This window comes from Peromyscus maniculatus, chromosome 14 (genome assembly GCF_049852395.1).
Source record: "Peromyscus maniculatus bairdii isolate BWxNUB_F1_BW_parent chromosome 14, HU_Pman_BW_mat_3.1, whole genome shotgun sequence".
In the NCBI taxonomy this organism is placed as follows: domain Eukaryota; kingdom Metazoa; phylum Chordata; class Mammalia; order Rodentia; family Cricetidae; genus Peromyscus; species Peromyscus maniculatus.
In genome coordinates, this window is record NC_134865.1 from 4,273,382 (window position 1) to 4,293,324 (window position 19,943).

General features: G+C 38.8%; 1 protein-coding gene and 1 pseudogene across 3 annotated transcripts in view; both read left to right on the forward strand.

The window, feature by feature from the left end:
- The window catches only part of Mdga2 (MAM domain containing glycosylphosphatidylinositol anchor 2), a 793,868-nt gene that overhangs the window by 453,707 nt on the left and 320,218 nt on the right, over nucleotides 1-19,943 (forward strand). The window lies entirely within an intron of this gene.
- LOC102911317 (small ribosomal subunit protein eS12 pseudogene) lies at nucleotides 1,776-2,152 on the forward strand (annotated as a pseudogene).

The following is a 19,943-nucleotide window of genomic DNA, read 5'->3' on the forward strand; positions in this document are numbered from 1 at the left end:
TTCATGTCTATAAGTGAGGAATAAAAATGTTCCAAAAGATGTTGATAGAATGAGCAACTATTAGATGACATAATAGAGAGAGAAGAAATTGCGTGTATAAGATATGAGAAGCCAATCTGGCATGTGAAATATGGCATTTCAGTAAAGCACAGCCCAGATGTGGAAATATTATAGAAGTATAACATTTTGTTCAGTTATTTCAGTCACCTTGATTTTAGGCATCAATAAATATTTCTCATTGCAGTTGACTACTTTTGTAGTTAATTTTTGTTTTCTTTTTTGAGGTATGGAGACTAGAAATCTTCCTATGTAGACAGACTGGCCTGGAACTCTTTACCAAAAGCTGGTTCTAACAGGCAGAAGTCTTCATACCTAGCCTGTTGGGGTTTGTTGTTGTTTATTTGTTTTTATTAAATATACCTTACAAGTACTATATGTAGGAACTTTTGGTGAGTTTTTAAGCTAAGCCACAATTAATCATTTATATTATTCTTCCTTTCTTATTTCTTGATTATAAATATTATTAAATATAATATAGAAATACAAGCATTCATGAATACACACATGTACACACATATAAATCTAAGTGAATATGTACATGCACAGAGAGCTACATACGGAAAATTCTGATTTGTTTTCCTTTTCTGTTTTTATTATCTCCTCATTACGCTTGTCTCTTGTTGCACTTTATTTCATCTACATATTTTTCCTGGCTTTTGATATTAAGAATATATTTGTGTTTTTAGACTACTAAAATCAAAGTATGATTATTGTAGTTTATTGTAGTTTTTCTTTAAGGGTACATTTCTGTTATTGGTAACCCAGTACTTCAGGAAAGTATAACCTCATATGTAAGTTATGCCACTCTGAAACTTCTGAATATCAAATTCATGTTTGTGTTCCTGGAAATGGATCTAGATTATTATGAAAGTTGGAACTACAGTGAAGAAAGATACTGTCCATATTTACCTTCAGTGATTCAGCAAGCACTCGCACGTATCTGGCATGTTGTGGCAGTCTTGTCTCATCTAGTGTGGCATCTGTGAGGTCTCTTGCAGGAAACAGGAAGATAAACTCCTGCTGAAGTGCTCTCTTCCAAAATTGCCTCAGACATTGTCAGTGTGAAATGAGGGGCTTGGAAAACCTGATTTTTAAAGTCTCGTCTGGTACTGACTTTCTCATGCCACTAAACATAGTCCCTAAAAATGGGTAGTTTGAAAGCACCGTATTTAAGAAACAAACTTCATTGTGTGACACTGTTCCAGGGAAGATGTGTACAAATGTCTTCTCAAGCAAGATAGGGAGCCCATGGCAGACCAAAGTATGGCTACAACCAAAATCCTGCTTGTGAATCGGTGAGTTGTATTGGGGTGACTTACAGGAATATGAGTGAGGGGTCCCTGACAGGAGCAGAAATAACTCAAAGACAGCTGCACCGAAAGCACACCCTGCAGGGTGGCGATTCACAAAAGCTGGGAACTTGGAGCACAGTGCACAGCCTCCTTGCAGATCAACAGGTCGGACCGTGTCCTTTTTTCCTGTTTCACTGGGTCTGAGCCTCTTGTAGGCAGCCTGGCTGGTCTTTGTTTCTTCTGGGTCCTTTGGCTGGTTTCTGCTTCCTTCACGTGCAGAAAGCAGCCTGTGAACTTCTTTTCAAAAGTCAGTTTGTGCTTTTCCCCTGCGGCTGCTAAGCTGCAGAGAAGCTGAGGCTTGGATGCTTTCAAAGTTTGGCCTCAACTGTAATATGCTGCCAAGGCCAAGGAAGGCATCCTGCTGGAGGTGTAATGGACATCAGACTGCTTGCTCTACAAGAGGCACTGAACACTGTCCTCATCCATGATGGCCTAGCATGTGGCATCTACAAAGCGGACAGAGCCTTAGACAAAGCGCCAAACCCATCTCTGTACGCTCGCATCCAATTGTGATGAGCCTGTATATGTCAAGTTGGTGGAGACACTTGAGATGCTGAGCACCAAATCAAAATGATTGAGGTTGATGACAGCAAGAAATTAGAAGAATGGGTAGGCCTTTGTAAAATCGATCTAGACGGGAAGCCACAGAACGTGGTTGGTTGCAGTTGTCTAAGTGGTTAACTATGGCAAAAGACTTGCAGGCCAAGGATGTCATGGAAAAGTACTTCAAATGCATGTAATGAGTAAATAAAAAAATTGGCTCATTAAAAAAAAAGCTTGTGTGGGAGTGACCCTTGGCTATCTCTTGTGACAGGAGAGCCTTAGTGAATATGGTCAAACTTAGGGACTTCTGGAATCTATTTTGAGATCTTTATCCCTTATTTTAATTAGCTGCTCTACAGGACGCAGTGCTTCATGTCTCCCTAGAATAGCCTTGTTTGACCTCCTCAGAAACATCTTGTCTTAAAGCATACTGCCATTTCATTCCCCTTTACTTTCTGTCTTAACAAAGTTCCTCCAAGGTGGAGGGAGTAGATTGTGAACTGGATGAGGCTTGCAAGAGGGCTGAATGGGAAAATGGGCCTGCTCAGCAACTCTGGTGACATGAGTTTGGTCCCCAGTTCCCATGTAAAGCTGGAAGGAGAGATTCAGCTCCCTGATTGGCCCTTTGGTCTCCACAGGAACACCGAGTTACACACACACACACACTCATAATAAAATAAAAAGATGATCATTTTTTTAAAGAAAGTAAGCTTAAACAGTTTGCCTTCTTGCAGGAATAGCTATTTTTAAATCTATCATAGTGGCATAGTAAGGAGCTATGATGCATAATTGTATTCTTAGGATACATAGTCAGAATTATTAGTGTAAATTAAGAAGTAAAAAGTTACATAGACCAAGTTTTCTGTTTTATTTGAAAATTAAATGAGGAATGTAGCATGAATCTTAACAGGTCTTATTAAATAAGAACAAACCTGGAGCCAAGGTAAATGCTGGAAGATCAGAGAAGCAGAACAAGCCACAGCTTCCTCACCTCACCATTTCCTCAGCTGATCCTGTTTCCTCAAACTGGAATCCTCTGAGTCCTTTTCCAAATGGATCTCAGCTGAACTGTGCTGCTCAAAGCCTAAATACTTAACCAGCTAGTTCCTGGTCCTCACGTCTTATATACCTTTCTGCTTGCTGCCATCAGAGGAACATTTTTAGTTTTTCACATAGATATACATATATGCGTAAAGGAAAAGAAAAAATTATGTTCCACTCCTTGGCTTCCACTCTGTGGGAGTCAGCAAGTCTGGTGTTTTCATAAGCAAGAGCACAGTGAAAGCCAACTCTCTAAACTGGACCACTCCATGGGTAGAAAGAAAGGATTCTTTGGGGATCAAACTGCCAAGGCTATTTTTGAGCAGCAGAGAGAACAGAAAATGGCAGAAAAGCAATCAGATTTTGATAGTCAGTCAGCAAGGAGGTGGTGGGGTGGGGTGGGTGGGGCTGACTTTCTGATATGCTTTGATATGTTCAGATTAACTGGGAGTTAGATGCCCTTGCCAGAGGTAGTTGATTTAGGGATTGAATAAGGAAGGCAGTGGCTTTTCTGGTAAATAGAAAGGTACTCTTGAGCTTCTGTTTTCCCAATAACAATCCTTTTTGTTGTGCCCAGATCATAACCCCCAGAGAGACCACCAAGGATGAGCATACCAGAATGCAAAAGCAAGGTTTACTTCTGCTGCAAGTCATGACAGGGAACTCATCCCAAGCCATCTCAAGTGAGGCAGGGAAGAGTTACTCTTTCTTGGGGAAGTTAGTTTTTATAGGCAAAACCCATAAAATTTCTTAGAGGGGAGGGGGTTAGTACGGGTCCATCCTTGATTGGTGCAGTTTTTACCGGGCCTGGACTTTATCTTATTCTAGCTTATCTGTTTGCCCTGTCAGGAGTTTTACAACTCCTCTCCAGGGTCTGGTCATGTTATCTCCGGAGAGGGGCATCTCGTGGTCAATCAGTTACCATCAGACATCCTGACTTTGTTCTTTTGAGTTCCTGGGGCTGGCGCCATCATTTCTGGGGACTTGAAACTGGCCTGGGTCTATCTATATTGAGATATCTTTGTCTAAGGCCCCCTTTTTGAGACAATAGAGTGAGGGTCTTGTTGTGCCTAGATCGCATCCCCAAAGCCGCCACTGGAGACTTTAGGTACAGAATGCAAAAGTAAGGTGTTTTTTAAGTTTACAAGCTTCCAGGGAGGCTCTTCCAAATCTCTCACTCACAGCAGGGAGGTTGGAAGGAGGCTCCCCTTTCTTTGTGAGGCTAGTTCTTAAAGGCACAGACCATATAATTCATTTCAACCTGCCTCCCTTTTTTAGTCTTTTGGTCGAATATCCTGACTCTGTGTTTTCCAAAGTCCCTGTAGCAGATACAGCCACCTGGGAAAAGGTGGTCTAAGTTCTTATCTACACTTAGGAATCCTGGTTTAAGCTTCTCTTTGTCTGTAGGGGATAGAGTGTGTGTGTGGGGTTACTGAGGTATCACACTTTTATCTTCTCAGAGTCCTGTTTAGGACACTGTCACCAGCATGACTGGTTTTTTTTGGGGGGGTGGGGGTGGGGAGTAAGGGGCGGGGCTTCTGTGAACCAAACAGTGTGTCAAGCTGGCCAGCCTGGTAAGTTTTCTTCGGCAGCAGGCTTGTCTAGATGCCTGAGACAGCAGGCTGGTGACTCATGTTCTGGTTTACACTGAAGTATTAGGGAGATGCCCGGTTCCTCTGGACACTCAAAGCCTTCATCTTCATCTAGGTGAAGCCCCTTCCTCTGTGGTCAAAGTCTGTTTCTCTGTGTCTATTAGTTTAAGAATTAATACCATTTAGAAACGATTTCTAAGCCCTGTTATCTGGCCAAACAAATAACCACACCTAGCCACACTGAATGTAAAATTAATCATTTCAACTTTCCTAGTCTCTTTACGGTCTTATTCTTCATCCAAACATCTAAGGAGTTCTTTGTGAATGCAAAAACACAACCCTCACACCAAAGGGAATAAAAGATGGTTTATTCTGAAGCCACATATGAGTGGTAATTGCCTAGAAACACAGATTTAGCTGGCACTGAATCCATTTTGTAAACTGGTAGCTGTTGGTTAAACGGCGCGCTGCTCCTCGTGGCTGGCCGCTGCCCGCAGCAGCCATGCCAGCAGAGGAGAGTGCTGATTGGAAGAATCACAGCCATGGTTACCTTTTTAGAGTTTTATTGGGAGAGAAGGGGAAAGGAGAGAGAGAGGGAGAAAGAGGAAGAGAGAAGGAGAGAGGGGGGGAAGAGGACAGAGGTAAGGAAGGAGCCAAAAGGAAAGAGAGGGATGCACAGAGGGCCCACCTGCTTTTTAGGCTGGGATGCCCGTCGCAGGCTGATGATGTAATTAAGGACAGATTCCTTACAGTAACAGTTCATTGAAGTTTTTGTAGTAGAAAAACAGAGAAAAGGATATATTAAGGCACTTCTCATATACATTAGTGGATACCTTAAGTAGTGAGATTAAAGCAGAGAGAAATCTCTGCCATAGGCCTCAGAGGCTGTCTGATGACACATCCTTTGGCTGGGGAAGGCTAATGGTCTGTTAAATTTGCACACTCTAAATGTTTTCACTAGTTAGTCACAAGAATGGGTATGAAAGGGGCTATAGACGACAGGTGGAAACTGCAGTCCGTTCTAGACCTGCAACATGCCAACCTCTCCACAACCATTGAAGCTCTAATCAGACAATCAGCTTTTACACAAGGTTCTGGGGACGGTGCCCTTCTTTCGACAAACTTCCCTTTCCAGAACTTTCTCTCACATCTTTATAAATGTCTTCATCACAATCATGGCTGGCCATATTGCCTGAGTTAAAAAAAATAAAAAATAATTTTTAGTGCTTTGAAGCATTTAATGCACAATGCATTAATAATTAACATGTTTTAAGCTGAAAATTATATCAGCTAATTAATAACATTTTATGGAATGAATCAACCCTCCATTCTCTTTGATATTTTTTGTTTGTTTTCATGGAGTCAAACTTGATGAATGGGGCAGAATCAATTCTAACCAGCAAGGTTCTTTTGTTACCTTTCAGCTTTCCTCTTTGTTAGAAGCAACTTTTCTCTGTTCGTATCATAGGAGTCTCATAAGTATTAGGTTTTCTGTACCTCAAATAGTAGGTTTCTCCATCAACTCAATAAGCCAGATCAAGACAAATTGAAAAAGTAAAAGAACAGGATTATTTTGAGCAAAGCAATTCCTAGGTGAATCCTCCAGCCCCCAGAGACTGAGGTAGGAAAAGGGGCAGAAGAAATCATGTGTCTGACCTAAAGCAGAGAGCTTAAGTACCCTGTAGGTGAGGGGGTGAAAGTGTATCCTCCATGAGCTGGGTTTGTGCCCAGTTATAACACTTGGATGTGGACTTAGGCTGCTGGCAACCTCAGGGGAGGAGCTGCTGCAGACACCAGGAATTTGGAACTGTTTTTGTTGTTGTTGTTGTTCATTTGTTTGTTTGTTTCCTTTTTTGGAGATTCTGTGAGAGGGTGGGACTTGAAGAGGGAGGGTTAGGGCTTTCTGGATCATGCCGCAGCTGAAGGTTCCAGCCAAACAGTAAGATTGAAAAACCAAACCAAACAAACAAACCACCCCAAAACTCCCAGCACTTCCAGTATCAGAAACTGCTAGGTTTACTACAACTCTGCAATATATTCTATGAACATTCTTTGGAATTATTTATTATTGAGTCATGGAAATGATCTTGCACAAGATTACTGAGGTGTAAAAATTCTAAATAGTTCTCAGATTTAAATGTACCCACATGTACCACAAAAATAAAGAGCCTGGGTCTGTGAGATGCCCCAGAGGGGGATGAGAAACAAGCACACATGTTTTCTCTGAGACTTCTGTACCTGAGGACTCCACCTTTATGGTCTAATTACCTCTCAAAGGCAATGATTCCAAATATCTCACTGAGAGTGAAGTTTCTGGATGAATTTTGTTGAAATATATTCCATCCATAGCAGCAACTCATATCATCATGTATCATTAAAATCATCATTATAGATATCAGAATTATGTTCAGGGTTGAAATGAAAGAGACCCCCACTCCAACCGAGGTGTCTGGGGAAGGCAAACTTTATGCTCGATCAAGAGGGTGTGCTTTTGAGAGCAAACACACAGAGACAGAATGTGAATTTGGTTTTGATTCTAACTCAGGTGGCAGCTGTATCTTTTCTCCATTGCCTAAGGTCCAACCTCACCGTCTTACTCAGTTGGCTAGTCTGAAAATAGTTAGCATGCAGGAACTGAGGAAGGATTGGGGGAGAGGCCACTGCTCCAGGCCAACAAGTTCTAGAACAGAGCAGTGGACCTTTGTATAAACAAAAGTTTTACTGGGTGGGGAGGATTGAAACATTTGCATAAAAGTCTTCCGAGGTGGGGAAGATGAAAAGATTTTTAATTCCCTGTCCTAAACACAAGTTTTATAGTATTGACATAAAAGACTCATTTTTGATATTTTTTTACATAGATGATGACACATGACTCCTATGTTACACGTGTTAAATAAGGAAATGCAAAGTCCATTTGACTACTACATACTGAATGAGAAAATAAATAAATAGAAAGGGGGAATTGACTGCTCCCAGATGGAGAAGATGTATTGTAGGCACGAGGGAGAGCATAACCAGGACAGAGGCAGAAGCATCTGGAAAAGTCCGTAGTGGACATGGCCAGACTGAGCTAGGCCATGTGAGAAAGAGGGAGAGGGAGATCAAAAGAGTAACAGCTGGCCAAGAGAAAATGCCTGGGCCAAGGGACTGGCATAGCCAAAAGGGCTGAATTATACAGGGACCAAAGGCTGGGGGAAGGAAGCCCTGTCCAATGCCTGAAGCCAGGAAGAGCCTGTGACAAGTAGGAACTGAGGGATGCTGGGAGAGCCTGCCTCTGCTTTGATATGTTACTAGGCACCTGAGTTTTACGCCAGGTTTGAGACCTAACGGACATGGAAAGGATTCTCTCTTATGATTCAAGATACTAAAAAGCAAAAGCTCCTGTGTCTGCTCCATCTAATCCGCTCACTCACTCTCGTGCTACAGCTGCTTCTCATGTTTTCAATAACACACTTAACAAGTGGCAACTGTTCCCATGATGTGATTGTTATGTTTAATAAATTTCTCAATTCAGGAGAAAGCCATTTAGTTTGCCTTCATGGACTGTAGCTCAATTTTCCCTGAAAAGTAGTATCTAAATCAAAAAAACACATTTTCTTTTCTATAATTGCATTTAAAGCTTTTTATATTTTTGTCGAAAATGGGTTTTATTTTTTGTACAATATATTCTGATCACAGTTCCCCTCCCTAACTCTTCTCAGACCCTCCACACACCCCCATTCACCCAAATGCAACCCCTTTTTTCCATCAATAGAATACAAACAGGCATATAAAAATAATAATGATGATGGTAAAATAAATGAAAACAAATCAACAAACATTTTAGAAGGAGCAATAGAAAGGGCACAAGAAACACACAGATGCCGAGACACACAAATTCACACAGACAGACAACCCCTAAAAACAAAATCAGAAACCATAATATATGGCAAATGATCTGTAAGGGGTTGGGGGAGATGCCTAGATAAAGCAAAGCACTGTGAGACAAAACCTTCCAAAAATGCTATTATGTTTGTCTTGTGTTGGCAATTTAATGGTCAGCATGGGGCCTGTCTTAAGTGTGGTTTGTATACCTGGTGTTTCTCTGTTGGAGAAAACTAATTCTTCTTTATAAGTGGAAGAGGAGCCAGAAAGTTTGTGAGAGCCACTGGGATGGAAGGCATCAAGGAAAGGGGCCTCTTAGACCCCAAAAGGACGGACACACATATATGGACTCCCACACAGAGCCCGGCTGTACGTACAGGGCCTAAGGGTCTAAGCCAGATAGTGTCGCAGCACTGAGAGGGGAGGTAGACACAAGCCCCCAGGCCTAACCTAGATGCTATCTCCAACTGACACGTGCATTTTCATCTTGTAAATGAAATAGTTTATGATGTCATTAAAAAGGGGGCTTCTATTTCATTTTGAAAGTTTTTTTTCTTATCAGCCTAATACTCAGTGTTCTGTATTTATATATGTATGTGTGTTTTATATCCCGTGTGGGTTCATGAGGGTGGGTGGAAAGAAGGCACAGAGGCATTCAGAGGATGGAAATTTTAGTCTTTCCAGCTGCAAAGGGTTCAGTCTCTAGACAACTGACTCCCTGTAGCTTAGCAAAGGACCCTTTTGTTGTTATACAATTCGTACCTTTAGCTAGCAAATTCTGTATACCAAAACCTCTTATCTAAGCGCCCCACTCCCACCCCCACCCAAGGGACAATGCCGAAAGAAAGGTCTCAGTTTTTCGATTGTCCCCCAAACAAATTTCGCTTAGGCATGGAACCCCTAGGAAAGTCTCAGATAAGACTTCAAATAGAAGGTACCAGAGAGAAAAAGGTAACAATCACAAAAGGCATATCTGTAGACAAATTTCTAAATGGTCTTATTGAATAACAAAAAACACATAACCAAATATAGGGGTGAAAGCCTTAGAGAAAGATCAGGGAAATAGGGAAAGCCACCGCTAACCCACCTCACCAACTCAGCAGCTTCCAAATGCAAGTTACTTTCTGTCTACCCATGCCTTTATTGCCTTACTGTTCAGCCCTCTCATTGGCTCTCTTAGCCCAGCTACCTTACTTCCTCTTCCTACACAGCTCTGTCACTTTCTGTCTGTCTGTACAGACCTCCAGGTCTCTATGGTTGGTACTGGGATAAAAGGCCTGTGTCACCACGCTTGGCTCTGTACCCTATTGTGGCCTTGAACACACAGAGACCCTGCCTGCTGAATGATAGGAATAAGGGCGTGTGCTACCGCTGTCTAAATTCTTTGTTTACTTAAAATGGCTCGCTATTTCCTCTGATCTCCAGGCAAACTTTATTTACTAAAGCACAAATAGAGTATCACCACATTTCAGCCCAAATAAAATATCACCACACAGATCAAAGCAAGGCGCTAACACTCTGAAATCAAACCAGCTGCAGAGGTCTGCAGGAACTCCCCCAACATATGTGCATACTGAAAAGATTTACATTTTATACACATATACATATATAAATGAACATGAGACAGAGTCTTCTATTACTTCCCACCTTACTTTTGAAGATATGGTCTTTCACTGAATCTGAACCTGGCCACTCAGTAGATTGGGTGTTCAGAAAGCTCCCAGGATGCTTTTGTTTCTAATCAGCCCTCAGTGATAGACTTAAAGGTGTGTACAGACATGCTTGATCCTGAGACAAAAACTCAGGTCTTAATGCACTTTGCCCACTGAGCCACATCTGTAGCCCCAGGTAGTTATTTTATTTTAAATGCAGCTGTGTGTATGAGTCTCTCTCTCTCTCTCTCTCTCTCTCTCTCTCTCTCTCTCTCTCTCTCTCTCTCTCTCTCTCCCTTCCGTGTGTGTGTATGTGTGTGTGTGTGTGTGTAAGTGCATGTGGACATGCTATGGAATGAACAGTTTCATAAATGCTAAGTACAATTTACAACTAAATTACACTTACATTTCCCATATGTTTCTTGTATCTTATCATTTTTCTTTACTACACAAAGACATGTTTTCCATAGCTATTTGCATGTCTTTGGCACTTAAGATGTAATCTTCAAACTGAAGGAAATATATAATCTCCTTACAAGTTTCTCAATTGCCCATCTGACTTCAGATTGCCAGTTACTGACTGCTTCATGTTCTAATCTTTGATGCATTTCAAATTCCTATTTCCAGTATTATATTAAAAGTCAGTAGACTTATCTTCTTTTCTTCCTGTAGACTTTTTTCTTTTTTTCAAATCGCCAGAGTGTTTCCTGATCCAAGTATCTTAGGGAACCCTGACATTAGGATAATTCAGTTCTATATATATAAATCCATATTATTTTTCTTTACCATGATCACATGGCCAAGTAAATGCAGGTCTTAGTTGAAACTAAGGTCAGACATGATGCATGATGGGTCTACCTACTGTCCCTCCATTTTGACATAAGGCTTTTCTGTACAATGAGATTTCAATATAATTGAGTCTTAAGTTTGGAAAATTAATAATATTGGTTCTCTATTGTTCTTACTTTTCTAGTTCTTAGTTGAATTTTAATGTTATCTTATCATTTTGAAAAACGAGTTGATTTTCATGGCATTTCGATGATATTTCATGGTATATACATGTGAAAACTATTGTCACCATCAATAAAAATTCAAAGAACCAAATGTAATCACTAAAATATGAAAAGAATGCAATTTGATGTTGAGTGAAAAAAATGTTCACCCAACTGATTTTAAATACAATATGTACTATGTTTAACCAATATGTTAATTAATGAAATTTGTATTGAATTTTAGAAATTTAATATAAAATAGGGGAAAGAATGAGAGCCTATCTCTCATATAAAACACATTATGAGAGTCACCCAAGGACAGGTAAAATTAAGAAAATATGGTATATTGTAATTTCTTTAACAATTCAATAGCTGGGAGAATGTTATGAAATCTCTTTAATTTGGATTTGCTTATTAAAACTTGACTAAGAGCCATAGTGTCACAGTGCTTGTGAAGAGCTTCTGTGAGAGAGGAATGCTGATGTCCCAGGGAAGCCCTGGGGTAGCCTAAATGCCTTCTTCTGTGCCCCTTCCCAGTCTTCATGTTGATGCTACAGTTTCATTGTGGGTTTCAGGTTTATTTTGAGCTGGTTGTTTTATTTTACAAGATCCAACTGCTGATCCCCGAACTGTTCTTCCTCAAGAGGCTGCAGAGTCCAGTGAGCCTCTGTTGAACAGGAAACTACATTCCTCAGGATCCCAAGATTAGTGTTAGTGGGTTCTATGGGAATAGCAGAAATAGGAGAGAAACACAGCAGAGGAAAAGAAAAGAGGAAAAAAAAAGAATTGACTGAAATGCTTGTCAAAAACTTTATAACTGCCTGATGATTCAATGTTATCTATTTGGTACATACATATAAAATGAAGCTACTTTGAAAGTACTTCTGGGAAAAAAGCCTTTACTAATGTGGCTAATCAATGACTTCTATTCTTCTCGGTGAACTTGGATCTGAACTGTATAGGTCTATCATTGTTTTATTTAATCAGACATTTGTCTGTAAACACTGAAAAGCATTATTGTTTTATAAATATTCCTTCAGGTCATATTTAAATCTAGAACCAGAATGTAATCTTGGCAATCAAAATATAGTACAGCAAAATGGAATTATAGTTATGGGTAATATCTGAACATTTTTTCTCATTATCTCTTTTGAGATGTAACATGCTAGCAAGTGACTGCTAATGTACTTAAAATAGACTTCAAGAAATTTATTCTGTTATTTATTTTAGTGGCTAAAAATCTAACTGTTACATTCAGCTGAACTTAATTATGTTGACCACTAGCCAAATACATTCTAATTGAATTAATTAAAGTAGTAAGTCTTGTTACTACTGTCTATGAGTAGAATATATTGAAAATAATTTTATAATACATTATGAATGGTAAATGCTATTCAGAGAACACCTGAATGAGGCACCAAAAAAAATGCTCTGGAAAATGAGTATAATTTCTCTGAATTCTGGTTTTGCTCTCAATCCAGATTAGATGCATTAAAGATTTCTGCCATTTGCATTAATGCTGTCTGCCACTTGGAAGCTTACATGGTTTCTGTCTACTTAGATGTGAAAACCAGTATTCTACAGCTTTCTAAGCATTACCTCATTTAATGCTAGAATTATCTTGTGAAGGAGGAGCTATCAGGCTATTTCTTGGGCTTTAGATTAGAACTGACTGTCCAACCACAACTTCCTAGTTCTGACATATGTATCAGAGACCAAAGATGAATAGGAGGATAGTGTCTTCACCTGCAGAAGCTCACTGAACAACTGCAATAAATTCAGAACTTGTGCAGAATGACATGTTTGTGAAATGTCAAGAGGAAGTACATGTGGTCAAATGGGTGTTCTAACTCTAGTATTTGTAGATGCAGTCCTTAATTTCAATATAACCAGCTATGGAACACTAGTTAAGATACCAAATATAGAAGCAGTTGTTACTGGGACAGCATATACCACAATACTCTGCTGTTACAATGTTTAGGTGAGTTTATACAATATGATAAGAAGCTTCATTAAGTGCCAATGTCAGTTGTTGTACCAGCTGTTATTATTACTATGGCAGCCCCGCCATCCTTCTAGATAGTGGTAAAAGAAGGTGGCATTAGATGTTTATAACTTACTCCAACAAAGAGGACTGGGTAGGCTTCTGTAACTATTTCACATGGCTGGCAGGGCAGGGTGTTTTATGACAGCCCTATGGACGACACCTATCTTTGAACACGTAGAGCTATACTGGTGGTCAAGTCAGAAGAAAGCGTTTATCAGTAGAAGAGACTATCACTCTTTTTCCTGAGGTGAATTACTAGAAGTCTCCATTGTTATGGTTAATGGGAACATATTGTTAACCTCCATCATGACATTTTTTTTTCTAATTTTTTCTGTGTGCTTTGTTTATTAACACTGGCCTGAACTCAACTCCCACGTGCTGGAATTGCAGGTGTACTCCATTGTGTGTGGTTAATAGAGAGAGACTTAGCAGCTGCAAAGAATAAATAAACATTTCCTATAAAATAATAATTCTGCACAGCTTGTTACAGGTAAAGGATTTTACAATGAACTAAGCAACTTATTATGAAGATCTGTGAGTATTAGTTTTGTACATTTTTCCAAATGTTTAGAAAAGTAGTTATTTGTCTCCCGGTCAATAGAAAATGCCTGTTAGTCACTAGGTACTTTGGGATTATCATTGCCTTGTTCATATTATTACTTACTAATTTCCAAAATTCTTGGTATCTGTATCTATATACATTTCAAACTTCATATACTGAAGCTTCACTAACTCTGTAGCTTAGGTATTTGCTTTCTCCAATATGTTATATAAGGCATAAGCTGTCACTTGCTTTTCAGACAGAGTAGGGTCTCTACGTGTGTTAAAAAGTTCTACACCTTGATTAACATCTGTGTTTTTCTGCCTTGGTCTTCACTTTCTATGTGTTTATCACAGGTGGGTTCATTTCCCTCTGTTTGAGTCTAAAAATGAAAGCTAAAATGGATTTACTACATCTCTCTGCCTGCTGTACACCTGGAGGTTTTTCTCTTTGCAGCCTGTCTGTTAAAGGCAGAGGTTAAAAAGAAGACATTCAGGCAGATAAGTAGCAACCTGTTGTTCAAGGGAGAATTCACTAAGCATAGACATTGCTCTGCCTTCCTTGGGTAATCTGGCTTCATAATGTTGTAAAACATGCTGGGCAGGAACTAGTAAAGAGTTTTGGATGTAAAATAATTGAAAGATATCTTAGATGGCAAACTACCATGAGACAGCTGAAACTTTCAGAGTCATAGAGAAATATCGGATACTGTAAAACCAGGCACAACAGTCCTAACACATTTATAAGTATGAATGCATACATCCACATGTATGCATAAATAAATGCTTTATACAGAAAGTAAGTATTTCTGTCTAGGAGATGAAACAAATAATTCCATTTTGTTTTATTTGGTCTGTAAAGAAAATAATGTATAAAAGAACTAGTAAGGATGTTGCCATATGTTTGTAGGAGTGTCATAATATTCTGAACTTAAAAGTGCTGAATGTATAGAACTCTAGTCATAAAGGACAGAACATTTACATATACATGTATGTGGTGTGTGTATGGGGGCTAGTATGCACACAGGTCATCGTAGCCAAATGTAGCTGCTACAAATAATTTCAAAATTTCCAAATAAAAGCAAGTTTAATTTCTTCAGGATCAACTTTCATTTCATTTTGATGCAGTGACCAATAGTTCAGACCTACTTGAATTCATCAAGTTACATGACTCTGACACTTCCTTTGAAAACCTCCCCCATTTTCCCTGAACCAGATATACTGGCTTCTAGGGCAAGTGTCAACTAATGCATTTTGTAACATCTGTGTGAGTGAATGCCTCCTAAATAGTTGAGCTTCTGTTAAGGAAATCTTGAACCAAGTGCATTGTCACCACCAAGACTGTGAGGAAACTCAGGGCATGCGCATGTGCCCAGTGCTTGATTTACCCACTGCATTACATGAGCAGATCTCAGATTTCCACTGTGGATATGGAAGAGAATTGTTTTACAGAGTTCCTTAATCAACCACAGGTTCCCCCATACTGGAAAAAAAACTTCTCTTGATAAATTTCATTCCCTTGAGGGAAAAAGGAAATAAAAATACTCAATAATTTATATGAAATCATTTCATGAATAATATTAAACTAAATGACTCATAATATTATACAGATATGGCAGTCTTGCAGTGACTCTCTATTTTTACATAGCCAACGGTAATTTGTTATCCTGGGATCCTTGGCCTTATATTCAAGTTACTCTGTGGAACTACTTACTGGACTTGCTAATGTTTGTATATTTCTACTGACTATGTGAAAAACTGCAATGGATACATTGCCATAGAGGAAATAGGTCTGCACAGTACTGTCGTGAGCACCTAACTCTTCAGCCCAAAGGTCACAAACCTTTTCACTCACATTGTCGCTGTTAACCTAGCTTTCTCTGCATATTTCGTGCGTATTGTCAAAGAATAGTAAAGTGGCCATGACAAACACTCTATGAGACAAGAAGGAAGCTGCGAGTTTCATTTGTTCAGGATCAACTTTCATGTCATTTTGATGCAGTGACCAAGAGTTCAAACCAACTTGAATTCATCCTGGCCCCTTTCTCCACACAATACTGTATTTTAAACCTTGGTCTCATGTATGCTTAGCAAGAACTCTACTACTAAATTGTATCCTCATCATCCTTTCTACTTTATATTTGAAGATGAACTCCCACCAAGGTGTCAGAGATGGCCTTGCCCTCACTCAGTCATCTTTAAACCTGTAAATAAACACACAGAATTATGCTTGAGTGCTGCTAGAGATGGAGACAATTTAGATGGAGTCCAGATATCTCCATCCTGCATTACAGAGAACAAAAATGGCAGCACACTCAGTGTCAGTTGCTTTGGTTGCCAGAAATTAGTTCCCACATTGCTTTTCTTTGTATTGTGACTCTGCTGTGCCTTAAGGATGGGTATCTGAACCAAATATCTTCAGTGGCTCTGGAACGATTCTCTGCGTGTTCCTTTGTCAAGTCAGTCCCTCTGATAAGTGATAAACTTCATTGCATTTGTGAACTGGTATGTGTGTGGGAGTAAGGGAGAGAGGGGCAGAGGGAGGAAGAGAGAAGCAAGAATAAAAATATAACTAGGGAGGAAAGAAGGAAATGGCAAGAAGGGGGACAGTGAGATGATGACAACAGCCTCAGATAGCAGAGCTGCTGCTTCTCCTGTTTGGTAGTCTTTAACCAAAAGCATGTCAAACCGAACGAGCAAACTCATGTCAGCAAATGCTTTTGTTTCACTGGATGTGGTGGTTTATGTCTTTAATCCCAGCACTCAGTAGGGAGAAACAGCAGGCTCTCTGTGAGTTCAAAGCCAGCATGGTCTGCAAAGCAAGTTCCAGGGCCAGCCGGAGCTACACAGTGATGCCCTGTCCCTGCCGCCTCCCCTACAAAAGTTCTTCTTTGCAGTACAGGCACTGTGCAGACACAATTTGGGTGAAGAGTAGAAGGGATATAAACACAGACACCTCAGATTTTGTGTTTTTCTTACCTCAATTCCAGTGAGTTTTGTACATAAAAAGTTCTCAGCTTGGATGGCCAAGATCCATACAATACTGGAGTGTATGTAGCCTTTAGAAGAAAGTAATGAGTTTTTGTTTGTTTGTTTTGTTTTTGTTTCATTTTGTTTTTAACTTTTGCTCTGTCACCTTCAAAGTAACCTATGCCAATCATCTTCTGAAGTCTACCAAGAATAATTGTTCTATTCTTTTTCTTTTTTTACTGCAAATATCTATTTTGTCTTTATATTTCATAGTTTAGTTCATAGTATTTTCCTAAGAATGGGGTATTTGCTTTAAGTAAGAAACATTCATTATCTTACAGTCTAAGTGTCTTAACTAGGTTTGTGTTCACGGACTAACATAAGGCTGCTACTTGCTGTTATCCAAGTCAGTATTGGTTTGCAATTCCGACTTAGGGATAATATATCCCAAGATGATGATTATTGACTGATTTCAAGACACCCCTTACAGCAAGCTAGCAAGAGAGCAAGAGTGAGCACCCAAGAAGAAGCCACGGTATCTTTGTAACATCATCTTTGAGGAGAAATCCCATAAGCCATGATAAATCTCTTACGAGTGTGAGGAGTGTCAGTAGATCCAGGTCATACTACAAAAGAGAAGTTGAGGTAAGCGCCGGAATGGCCAAATGAAGCAAATGCTGGGGCTTGTTTTAGAAACTGCATAACAACACATGTTCACATGCAACCAATAATCTTTCCAAACTAAATAAATGAGTAAGAAAGGAGAAAGGACGGGAGAGAGGAAGGAAAACTCAATATTCATAAATCATAGTTACAAATGATCTAATCTGACTTTGCTTTAGATTTTTTGGTCATGTGTTTTCACCAAGTTCTTGTGATTTCAAAGTGAACAAATGAGATTGTAGAGCAACAGGGATTCACCTCATGTTAATTAATATCTTAACAGTATATATTTTCAATCTGTTTTAAGTGCTTAGCTTAATTATTAGTTACTTTTTAAACATGTGCATAGCATACTTTTCTGAAAGTAAACAATTATATAATCTCATACTTTTTATTTTTTGATTTGAAAACTATTTATATAGGAAATTTAAGCATAACATTTCTGTTAACTCCTATGGAAATAAAAGTTTTTCAGCTAGATTTAAACCTAACATGATATGTTCATTATATATGTTCAGTGTCATTAGGATTTTATAAAGGTCCATCCAATTTGAAATTTAGTTCCCTAGAAGCAACTTATATTTTTCTCTTTCATATTTACTATGAATGGCCAGAGAATTACAGATGTGTTTGTGTCCCCCATCTCCCTACCTCATCTCTCTAACTCACAGTTGGGAAAACTGTAACAGCTGTGACTAAGTATCTACATTTAAAATAATACCGTGTAAATAGCATCTTTCTGACTTTTCATTTTGGTAGCAAAAATAAATGATAATATTGGACCCACCTTGTCATTAAGACAGGGACATGTTCATAATGAGATAGAACAAGCCGTCATAAACTTGTAATGAAACAAGAGAACAAATTACAGAAGGAAGCGGCCATGATGCTAACCAATGACATGCACCAATTTAAAAGCACAAAAGAGCTTTTCCTGGAGATACACTTCTTTTGGGATGCTTGGTCCTTTCTGATGAGTCCCAGTCTTAAGAACTTTGAAATGGATTCTGAAACTCAGGTTTCAGTGAAGCTAAAAGTCACTTTGTGTTTGAGACACAATTGAGACCCTCCCTCAGGAGTTTGTAGGTAACATGAGCTAGACAGTCTGGACTTAAAACTCAGTTATCTCACCTAATAGCTATTCTATATTGATGAATTCATAAATCCTCTTGTTTCCTCACTGGATCCTCATCTGCCTTCTAAGATTACTCTGGGTGTGAAATGAGTTAACACTCTGAAGCATGCAAATAGCCAACAATTCGCACTGTGAAACTACCAGCTTTAATTTTAGTAAAAAGTCAAGCACATGTAAATTTTAGACTAGTTTGAAAAATCATGTGCTCATAGCAAAAATACTAACTTGTAGCAAAAAAAATAATAATTGTGTTACACAAGTTTTGTCTGTACTGGATATACCTATCTAAGAACTAATAAGTCCATCTCTGTATCTACAATACACGGTAATACTAAATGAAGCTTCTAAGTGATAGCTGTCATGACACTAAGTAGTTTTCTCAAAGCTCAAATGCAGTACATAGTATAATACTTGATAGACAGTGATAACACAAATATCTCCTGCTACCCTTGTGTTGAATCGTTGCACAGAAGTTTCTGCTTAATTATGCCCTATCACTTATTTACTGCACTCTCCATATATTTTATTAATGCATGTCTTTGTTATTGTCAGGTTTAAGCATATCTTACAGATAAGCACAGAGCTTCTAATTGACCATGTCTTTCAACTTAATCTAACCTTACATACTTTCACTTGAGTAGGAAATTGTTGTAGAAATCTTAATTGAATTCTCAACTATTTGCTCACTGTTCTCAACTGTCCCCTCTCTCACAAAATTGATTGCTTCTGTATGTACAGGTCTTCTTTACAGCTCCTATTCTATCCCATTGGTCAGAGGATGTATTGCTGAGATTATAGTACATTCAGATGGCGATTATGATGGGCTGGGTTACTTATTTTCTTGTTTTTGTTTGTCTATTTTGTTTTATTGAGTTCACTTGTAAGATCTTTAGCAGGCGAAGATTTTCCCCCATACTCTCGGCTGCCTTGTTACTCAACTGACTGTCTCCCTTATTTTAGAGAAACTTCTGAGTTTGTCAGTTTTCAGTGTGATAAATTTGAATAATTTGGCTATTGTTTCTCTTTATTTCCTGACCACCTGTAGTATAATACTGTGTAATCACAGGCAAATATCTTAACGTTTCTATTATGTTTTCTGGTCTTCAGAATGAAAGTTCTACCTGTATCATAGAGGTGCTGTAGTTAATAAGATCAATACATGAAAAGTGTTGAGGAACACAACATGATGGATACACCTTCATTGTGTTCCTGAAAAAATTCCATTATTTAAACTAATGTTATTTTTAATCTTTTCTTTAATTACTGAGATTGTAATTTAATTACAGTATTTTTCCCTTTCAATCCTCCCTCCAAAACGTTCCATGTACTCCTCATTGCTCTCTTTTAAATTTATGGCCTCTTTTTCATAAATTTCACAAATATAATACAGATATATTTTAAATATAGTCTACCCAGTCTGCAGAATGTTACTTATATGTATATTTATTGGATTGATGATTTTGTATTGTTGAGTTCTTTCCCAGGGAAGACT